Below are 11,220 nucleotides of genomic sequence, written 5' to 3'. Positions count from 1 at the left end.
CTCCGCAAGCCAAATCGGGGGATCGGTATATATGGGGGCTATATATAATTATGGACCAATGTGGACCAATTTTTGCATAGTTGTTGGAGACCATATTCTTACACCATGTACCAAATTTCAGCCGGATCGAATGAAATTTGCTTCTCTTAGAGTCCCCGCAATCCAAATTCGGGGGTCCGTTTATATAGGGGCTATACGTAAAAGTGGACCGATATGGCCCATTTGCAATACCATACGACCTACATCAATAGCAACTACATGTGCCAAGTTTCAAGTCGATAGCTTGTTTCGTTCGCAAGTTAGCATGATTTTAACAGACGGACGGACGGACATGCTCAGATCGACTCAGAATTTCACCACGACCCAGAATATATATACTTTATGGGGTCTTAGAGCAATCTTTCGATGTGTTACAAACGGAATGACAAAGTTAATATACCCCCCATCCTATGGTGGAGGGTATAATAAATCAGTTGATGTATTGATTGTTTGAAGGAGAAAGACGTGTTTTGCGGACGATTGAATTCATTTTGTGCTCTCTTGTTTAGTGTATTGTAGAATTTGATTCAAGAAAAGAATAACTCTTGCAGGCAGCAACGCGGACTGGGCCTAGCTAGTATAATTATAAAAAAAGGAACACTATTACAAATGTGAGTGAATTTCATAATTGTTAATGACAGTATATTACCGCTATCTGGCGGTACTTTAGCGCTATAATGGTTCCAATATTCGAATTAATTATGGGCATTCTGAAGCGCTCTAAAGTTGCAACGATTTCCTCATGTAAATGTACTGCTTCTCAAAGCGCTGAATTTCATACAAAGAAGAAGCACATTTAATTGGGGCATTTCCATATGAATTCATCAGTGAATTCCTCGCAGAGGTAAGCGATGCTTGACTGTGACTTCCCTTACAAACCTGCTGAAAATTCAGCAGGTTGTTTGCTGTGATGGTGGTGGGTATAAAAAGATTTAAATATAGCACCAAATATTTCGCTGGGGTACCACTGTACTTTGTACTTTTACTCCAAAAGTACAAAACTGTCAACTTTATCAACTTTAAGCCATAGTGTTTGTGTGTGTGTAGTTTTACCATGTACAAAAACCGTAAAAATGTACGTGAATGTCTATCAGTGTATCGATGCATCCCGATATAATTTGTGATTGCTATTAAACTGGTTGTAGATGTGAATGTAATTTCTTTTGGAAGTTCTAAGATCTCTGTGTTGAATTTGCTGTTCTTCATACAAATCACGTACTTAACTAATACGAATGAGTTTGTTTTCATGAATCAGGAAAGTTGAAGAGATGCGTATATTTGTTGCGGATGAATAAATCAAAATTTATTTCCTTTCTATACTTCCGTTTTTCTGTGTGAACACCAGTTCTGGAGTGTTGGTAGAATTTGGAAGAGAATATAGCAATGTGTATTATACAGCCTGCTGGGTGTATAAAACATCCCCCACTCAATTACTAGCAGAAGAATATTCTCTTGCAAATCTTGTTCATTAACAACAAAAGTTGGCTTAATAGAATGTCGGAAATGCTTTCGCATTGTCGTTTCCAGTGTGTCTCTCTTTTATGATTTTCTTGTATACTCATTTACAGTGCCTTTTTAATGAGGAAATATTCTGTGATTTTGTACTTAAAGACATTATACAAAGATGTTACCATCGATATTTATCTATGATCGATTATCGATTTATAACTGGAGTGACTATGCAATGAGGATTTATTTTTGAGCCTGATCTAGTTCGCACAAAAACAGTTTTCATTAAAGTCCTGCTCGTAGAATTATTCTATGTATACGAGCAAACACCAAAAGGGTTTGGAAAACGGGTATCCCAAAAGTTGTTCTTTTGTTAAAGTTTTTGGGGGTATCTTGGAAAATTTTAAGCTTCTATTACAATAACTTTTTCCTGCTAGGCTAGGTTAGGTATAGTGACATTCCGGTATATCAGGTTAAATTGGACTATTGAGTCCATTGTGATAGCACAGGTGGTGAACTTCTTCTTATCAGTGAGTACTACCCGATTATATGTTAAGCTCATTGACAAGGGATCTCCTGCTCATAGCCGAGTCCGAACGACGTTTCACATTACGGTGAAACCATAGACACTAGACAGATAGATGATCCACTTGTCTCCGGGGAAAAAATGTGTCAGTTCCAAAATTTAATTTTCTGACATTTCGTTTTGATTTTTTAGTAAAGAGTCAGTCCCAAAAAATAATTTTCCGGCATTTGCTTTTGTTTTGTTCGTACAGAGTAATGCAAAATTAAATTTCGTATTTTCGCGGTTTTGGTTACAATTTTTATACCCTGCGCCACACTGTGGAACAGGGTATTATAAGTTAGTGCATATGTTTGCAACACCCCGAAGGAGACGAGATAGACACATGGTGTCTTTGGCAAAAATGGTCAGGGTGAGCTCCTGAGTCGATATAGCCATGTTCGTCTGTCCGTGAACACATTTTTGTAATCAAAGTCTAGGTTGCAGTTTTAGTCCAATCGATAGAATAGAACCCTATTAATTTTAGAAGAAATCGGTTCAGATTTAGATATAGCTCCCATATATATATTTCGCCCGATATGGACTTATATGGCCCCAGAAGCCAGAGTTTTATCCTAATTTGCTTAAAATTTTGCACAAGAAGAACAATTAGTACTATAGTCAAGTGTGCCAAATTTTATTGAAATCGGTTCAGATTTAGATATAGCTCCCATATATAGCTTTCGCCCGATTTACACTCATATGACCACAGAGGCAAATTTGTTGCTGCGATTTAGTTGAAATTTTGCACAGAGAGTAGAATTAGCATTGGAGCTATGCGTGCCAAACTTGGTTGAAATCGGTTAAGATTTAGATATAGCTCCCATATATATGTTTTTCTGATTTCGACAAAAATGGTTAACATTTTCCTTGTAAAATCGCCATTGCTTAGTCGAAAAGTTGTAAAAATGACTCTAATTTTACTAAACTTCTCATACATATATATCGAGCGATAAATCATAAATAAACTTTTGCGAAGTTTCCTTAAAATTGCTTCAGATTTAAATGTTTCCCATATTTATACCCTTCACCACTACTGTGGTACAGGGTATAATAAGTTTGTGCATTTGTATGTAACGCCAAGAAGGAGTAATCATAGACCAACCTTTTAGTATACCGATCGTCTTAGAATTAAATTCTGAGTCAATTTAGCGATGTCTGTCTGTCTGTCTGTCCGTCTGTCTGTCTGTTGATGTATTTTTGGTTCCGATTTAGATATAGCTCCCATATATATCTTTCGTCCGATTTAGACTCATATGACCACAGAGGCCAAAGTTTACTACCGATTTTCGTGAAATTTTGCGTAGAGAGCAGTATTGGTATTCTACCAATGCTTGGTAAATTTTATTTAAATCGGTTCAGATTTAGATATAGGTCCCATATATATCTTTCGTCCGATTTGAATTTATGTGGCCTCAAAAGCTAGAGTTTTTTGAGTCTAAAGATTTTGTAGAAGTCTATCAAATTCTGTCCAGATCGAGTGATACTTAAATGTATGTATTTGGGACAAGCCTTTATATATAACCCCCAACACATTTGACGGATGTGATATGGTATCGAAAATTTAGATCTACAAAGTGGTGCAGGGTATAATATAGTCGGCCCCGCCCGACTTTAGACTTTCCTTACTTGTTTTGTCTAATATATACCACGTATGGACTAACTTCAAATTTAGATGACGATGTTAAGAAGTTTTAAGATACCTAGCCATCGTTAAGTATTACCACTAGGGTTTTTTTTTCCGGGAACGGGATCCCGTGAATTCCCGCGAAATTTTATTTTATAAATATTTTATGTATAATAGAGGGTTTTATATGGCAAATGTTAGTTAAAATCTAGTTAAAGTGGATTTTGGAAGTGTAATGTGAATAAGTATGGTACCAAGTCGTAGTAGTTGCCTTGTGGAGCATACATAGTCGCGGGTTCTAATCCAGAATCGAACGGACTCCCAATTGTTAAAAAGAAGTTTACACTTCCTAATTTATGATTGTCATATTTCTGTAAACCGACATTCCAATAGACTGGTAGACTGAGCAAAAAAACGACGGAACGTTTTACCTTGTAACCCACGCTGGCTGTTGCATAATTTCAAAATTTCATAATTATTGCAAGGATTTTTTTATGAAATAAGAAAATTCCAACCTTTTTTAAGATAGTTACTTTTATTTCAAATTTATTCCTTATACACATTAAGCTTGAAATCTATTAAAATTGGGGTTTAAAGCCCTTATATATAGGGCATACGACAACTGAAATCTAGTTAAAGTGGATTTTGGAAGTGTAATGTGAATGTCGTATTACATGGTAGTGTTTCCCTTTTGGGAATATTGACTGAACATGTGCATTTATTGACTCCGTTTAACGATGGTGAAATCGAAATAAGTTTCTTTCATTTCCAAACAGTTTTTAGTGTTACAAAAAATCCCACTTATTAATAGAGTTCTTCCGAAATATCAAAAATAAGCTTGACTTCAAAAAACTTACGCCAAAAATGATACTGGACACTTGGTCTCAAACGGGAAAAGAGTTGTTGACAATAACAAACAACTCGTTACCTAATGGAATAATAAAAAATAAATAAAATAAATAAATAAATTGTGAAGAATACAGGCCTATAAATACATTACTTACCTTTGAAAAAATACTTGAGTATGTCGTGAAACAACAGTTGGAGAAATTTATAGACGAAAAAATATACTATCCAGATACCAATAAGGTTTTCGAAAACCATTTCTCATGTGAAACAACCATGAACTATGTCGTTAATAAATGGAAAACAAGTAAGGAAAGTCTAAAGTAGGACGGGACCGTTTATAAATATTATACCCTGCACCACTTTGTAGATCTAAATTTTCGATACCATATCACATCCGTCAAATGTGTTGGGGGCTATATATAAAGGTTTGTCCCAAATACATACATTCAGCGTTGCCAGAATTGTTTCACCAAAAACCGCTAGATTTGTCCAAAAAACTAGCCAAAAAAGCTAAAAAATTAAAAAAAATAGCTAGAAAAAAAGTTAAATTTTTTTGTATTAAAAGTCACATTTTTGATTGAAATTTAACAAACTTAAAGGCTTTATTTCACTTAAAATGCATATTATTTTAATTGTATTAATTTTAATACCATTTCTGTGAGACTGTAAGAAAATCTAAGTCTGTTTGCGTACTCGATACATTTTGATTACTATCACAAATTTTTAGTCCTTCGTTTATATTTCCTAGTAAAAACATTTTTCCCAGTAAACTTGCAATTATCAGCTTGTTAATCATCAACAAGTCCAATGTGCGATATATTGCACAATGTCACATAGAACTGCATTAGAAAATATCAATATATTTCGTTTTAACCGAATTAATCATAAATTCGTGAACGTGTAAAATTCTCCTAATTTTACCCAAGAGAATAAAACCCATTTTAACTGTCTTGCAAGTTTATACTGAATAACTTTTATTCGAAAATTTCCAATACAAACCTATTGTTGTCCAATTTTCCATTCCATTAATAAATAGCAGATTTGTTTTGATCCTATCACTACGAATTTTTATTGCCTTTTTTTGATGTTAAAAAAATAATACCACATTCAAAACTTTATTTCCTTAATTATTTCTATGCCCGGTTCCAAAGATTTGGTACACTAATGATTCCGAGTCAAATTTGACTTTATTCGTTTTTTCACCTTTTTCTTCATGAGCTATCACAGTGCTTTAAAAACATGCTAACGACAACTTAAATTTCCAAATTCAGACTCGACTTTAAGTAGAATAAAATGTTGAAAAACCTCTTCTATTTTTGAACGCTATTTTGGTTTGTGTTCAAAATGAAAAAACTCCACAAATTTAAAGACATTCATTAATTTTAAGAAATTTTTAGATTTGACCCTAGCCTTCTTTCATGAAAAATACCCATCTTTAAGTTGAATCACTTAACTACTCGTATAAGGACAAAACGACTTTATCGGCTTTTAGACAAGGAAAACAGTTTATATAAGAGAAATTCACAAATGCTAAAAAAAAAAAAAAACTTTACAACCGGGTGCATTTGCTGCAAAAATGCCCGCATAATGACTGGAATAATTATTAATGTTTCAATTGAGCTTTGAAATATGTGGAAACCCGTATTCTGGCTTAGATAAAATCGAAGTTTTATCCATATTTCAATAGGAACATGTCGAAAATAAAAAAGCCAATAGCTAAAAGAGTCATGAAAAAAGCCAGAAAAAAAGCTAAAAGCTAAATGCATTTTTTCCCCGCTAAACGTCTTCAAAAAAAGCCAAATCTAGCGGGAAAAATGCTAAATTGGCAACGCTGCATACATTTAAGTATCACTCGATCTGGACAGAATTTGATAGACTTCTACAAAATCTATAGACTCAAAATTTAAGTCGGCTAATGCACTAGGGTGGAACACAATGTTAGTAAAAAACAAGTAAGGAAAGTCTAAAGTCGGGCGGGGCCGACTATATTATACCCTGCACCACTTTGTAGATCTAAATTTTCGATACCATATCACATCCGCCAAATGTGTTGGGGGCTATATATAAAGGTTTGTCCCAAATACATACATTTAAGTATCACTCGATCTGGACAGAATTTGATAGACTTCTACAAAATCTATAGACTCAAAATTTAAGTCGGCTAATGCACTAGGGTGGAACACAATGTTAGTAAAAAAAAAATATGGGAAACATTTAAATCTGAAGCAATTTTAAGGAAACTTCGCAAAAGTTTATTTATGATTTATTACTCGATATATATGTTTAGGAAAATAAGAGTCATTTTCACAACTTTTCGACTATGCAGTGGCGATTTTACAAGGAAAATATTGGTATTTTGACCATTTTTGTCGAAATCAGAAAAACATATATATGGGAGCTATATCTAAATCTGAACCGATTTCAACCAAATTTGGCACGCATAGCAATAATGCTAATTCTACTCCTTGTGCACAAGTTCAACTAAATCGGAGTTAAAAATTGGCCTCTGTGGTCATATGAGTCTAAATCGGGCGAAAGCTATATATGGGAGATATATCTAAATCTGAACCGATTTCAACCAAATTTGGCACGCATAACTACAATGCTAATTCTACTCCCTGTGCAAAATTTCAACTAAATCGGAGCAAAAAATTGGCCTCTGTGGTCATATGAGTGTAAATCGGGCGAAAGCTATATATGGGAGCTATATCTAAATCTGAACCGATTTCAACCAAATTTGGCACGCATAGCTACAATGCTAATTCTACTCCCTGTGCAAAATTTCAACCAAATTGGGGTAAAACTCTGGCTTCTGGGACCGTATTAGTCCATATCGGGCGAAATATATACAGTTGTGCTCAAAATAATAGTAGTGTTGTGCTGAATTTTTTTTCTGCTTCTTCTATTCCTTCCACTAAAGGTTTATTTTATCTTTGTTTTTTACTATATCATTGTTTGGAGTGTGCATAATAAAAAAATACCGTTGGTTGAACTTCTGATGCTATTGTTGTTGTAAAAACATCGACATAAGAAGAATCCCTTTGCAAGCTCCAAAACAAAAAAAAAGGTTATAAGCTAGCTTACAAACAATTAAAAGACGAAAATAATTTAGCTGTCCATAGTCCAAGAAAAGTCACTCTCCTTTCAAAAAAAAAAAAAAACATGTATCGAAAAGAATAAAGTATGCCCAAGAGGATTTCCATTGGTCAGTACAGAAATGGAGGAACATTCCCCAGTACAGAAATGGAGGAACATTGGATGGATGAGTCAAAAATGGTGCTTTATGATTGAAGAGGATCCCGTCTATATGTTCGGCAACCTAAAACACATAGTACAGTACCAATTTTATGACAAAAACTGTAAATCACGATGGTGCTTTAATTTATTTGCTACTACTATTATTTTGAGCGCAGCTGTATATGGGAGCTATATCTAAATCTGAACCGATTTCAATAAAATTTGGCACACTTGACTATAGTACTAATTGTTCTTCTTGTGTAAAATTTTAAGCAAATTAGGGTAAAACTCTGGCTTCTGGGGCCATATAAGTCCATATCGGGCGAAATATATATATAGGAGCTATATCTAAATCTGAACCGATTTCTTCCAAAATCAATAGGGATCTATTCTGAGCCAAAGCACATACTTGTGCCAAATTTTAAGTCGATTGGACTAAAACTGCGACCTAGACTTTGATTACAAAAATGTGTTCATGGACAGACGGACACGGCTATATCGACTCAGGAGCCCACCCTGAGCATTTTTGCCAAAGACACCATGTGTCTATCTCGTCTCCTTCTGGGTGTTGCAAACATATGCACTAACTTATAATATCCTGTTCCACAGTGTGGAGCAGGGTATAAAAATACTGAGTAACAAAAAAATTTTGGCAATATTCTTAGACTTTAAACGGGCGTTCGAAACAATTGATCGCGAAATAATTATAGATAAACTGCAAATTTATGGCATCAGAGGCAACGAAATTAAATGGTTCAAATCGTATTTAAACAATCGGAAACAATTTACAACAGTTAATGGCGCTAGATCGGTTAGGTGGCAGCCCGATGTATCAGGCTCACTTAGACTATTCAGTCCATTGTGATACCACATTGGTGAACAAACAGCAAAACTTTAACGACCACACTGACTACGTATGTGAAAAAATTGGAAAGAAAATTGGGTTCTTCAAAAGAATAGGAAAAAATATGACGGTTATCACAGCAATAAACATATACAACACGATGCTTAAACCACTTATGGGTCTACAATACTATATACTTGCTGCAATGATTCACAAATAGAAAGACTGCAAAAATTACAGAATAAAGCAATGCGAGTTATATTGAAATGTAATAGATTTACTCCAATAAACATCATACTTTTTTCTCTCAAATGGTTATCAATAAAACAAAGACTGGCTCTGAATACTTTACAAATGATTAAAAAAACAAGTAATTAAAGTAGAAAGTCGGGCGGGGCCGACTATATCATACCCTAAACCCCCATTACAGAATTAGTAATCATAAGCATTTGTGGGGTAACATATAGGTCTGGGAGATAAACCGCAGTTGCATATTCAAGAAAATTAAGGGGTACATGTTTATGGGTGCTTTGTCTCAATCTGACTATAGCTCATAGTCAGCGTTGTCAGGGAAAATGTTCGGTTTACCCTACAAGGACAAAAAAAGTTCCCTACTTTCCCAAACAATTTTCCCTACAATATTTTTCGTTGAATTTAAACAAAAATGGTTGTAAGTACTTTATTATCTTAAAGCATGAATATGCAACGTATATAACTTAGAATATAAATTTGTGTTACCACCACGGTTGCCACAGTTGGTAGAATTCTACCCAAAATAGTATTTTTTTTTTGTTAAATCTCTATAAAAATAAAATTTTGGAAAAAGTTTCTATAAACAAGTTTTTGTGAGAAATTTTTCTGTAGGAATAAAATTTTGACAATAAATTCTACAGAAATAAAATTTTGAGAAAATTTTTTATAGAAATAATATTTTGAAAAAAATTTCTATAGAAATACAATTTTGACAAAATTATCTACAGGAATAAAGTTTTGACAAAAAATTCTATAGAAATATTTGTTTGGTAGATTTGTGGTAATTTGTGGTAATCTTCAAATTTTGTTAGTTTTTTTTGGCACGATTGGTAAATGTTGTTAAAGATCAAGCCTTGACGGCTTCTTATTTCTTCCTCTAGAGCCTCCAAAAGGTAACAATTATTCAAATTGTGTTGGGTGAAAATGTCCCTACATTGTGGTCCAACGTGCCTATAAGACGCTAAATATATACTAAATATATACATATAGGGAATTTCCCCTACTTCTAGCAACACTGGCTGTGTTGATATTGCACCTACGGAGTTAGTATGTCACTAATATTGAGCCCATTATTAAAAAAGAGAAAATCGTTCAATTAGTGTGGGTAATAAATCCAAATTTGTAAAAATCAAGCAATATTCTTATGTAAGAGCTACAAGTACGTATAAATACGATCGGCTAGTAAATCAAAATTTGAAATTTGAGTAACATTGGTTAATAAATAAGAGTACTATGGCCAAATTTGGGAAAATAGAGCGATGTATATATATATATATATATGGAAGCTATATATAAATCTGAACCAATTTGCATAATATTTTACGGGTTTGATTACTACCACAAAAGGTTACCTTGTGCAAAATTTGAGTAAGATCAGTTAAGAAATGAGGCCTCTATGGTCAAAAATAAGGTTATTAGGGCGAATTTTTCAAAATCGGGCGATACATATATGGGAGCTATATCTACATCTGAACAGATTTCGATGACATTTTGCACATACCGTTGGTACTATAGGGGACTGGATCTAGCCAACTTTGAGTAAGATCGGGTAATAAATAAGGGTTCTATGGCCAAATTTGGGAAAATCGAGCTATACATATATATGGGAGCTATATCTAAATCTGAACCAATTTGGATGAAATTTTTGCAGACTTGAAGGACGGTGAAAAAGATTACCTCTTGCAAAATTTGGTGACAATCCGGTTGAAAAAAAGCGCACCGTGACTCCATTTGTCGAAATCGGGCGATATATATGGGAGCTATATCTAAATTTGACCCGATTTCTTCCAAATTCAATAGCGTTCGTCCTTGTGCTCGAAAAGCTCCCTGTACCAAATTTCATCCAAATCGGCAATTAATTGCGACCGGAATCTTGTGAACAACAAATACATGGACAGACGGACGGACGCCAAGCGCTAGATCGACTCAGGAGGTGATTCTAGTCGATCGGTATATATTTTATGGGGTCTAAAATCAATATTTCTGGTAGACACATTTGTTGGCAGATCAAACATATTATACCCTAACCACTATGTGGTTTAGGGCAGGGCTGTGGAGTCGGAGTCTGAAAATTTTGCTGGAGTCGGAGCCGGAGTCGTGTCCCGAGTTGATGGGCCACGGGGACACCATGGTTGGGGAGGGTCAGGCCACGGCATGCCTTGGAAAACCGGCATGCCGGCAAGCCAATATGGGTGGTAAGTTGTGTGGATGTTAATTTTTGTGATACGTACTTGTTGGTCTTTGTGCTGTCCTCCAAGCTGGTTGAATGTTTTGTTTTTTTTGTCAGCTGCCAGAGGACTGAGTTGCCAATGAACCGCGCCCCATAGACTGAGCCAAAAGCCGGCAACACCGATCAGCAAC

Source organism: Haematobia irritans, chromosome 4, assembly GCF_050003625.1.
Source record: "Haematobia irritans isolate KBUSLIRL chromosome 4, ASM5000362v1, whole genome shotgun sequence".
Taxonomy (NCBI): Eukaryota; Metazoa; Arthropoda; class Insecta; order Diptera; family Muscidae; genus Haematobia; species Haematobia irritans.
This window is presented reverse-complemented; position numbering follows the sequence as displayed.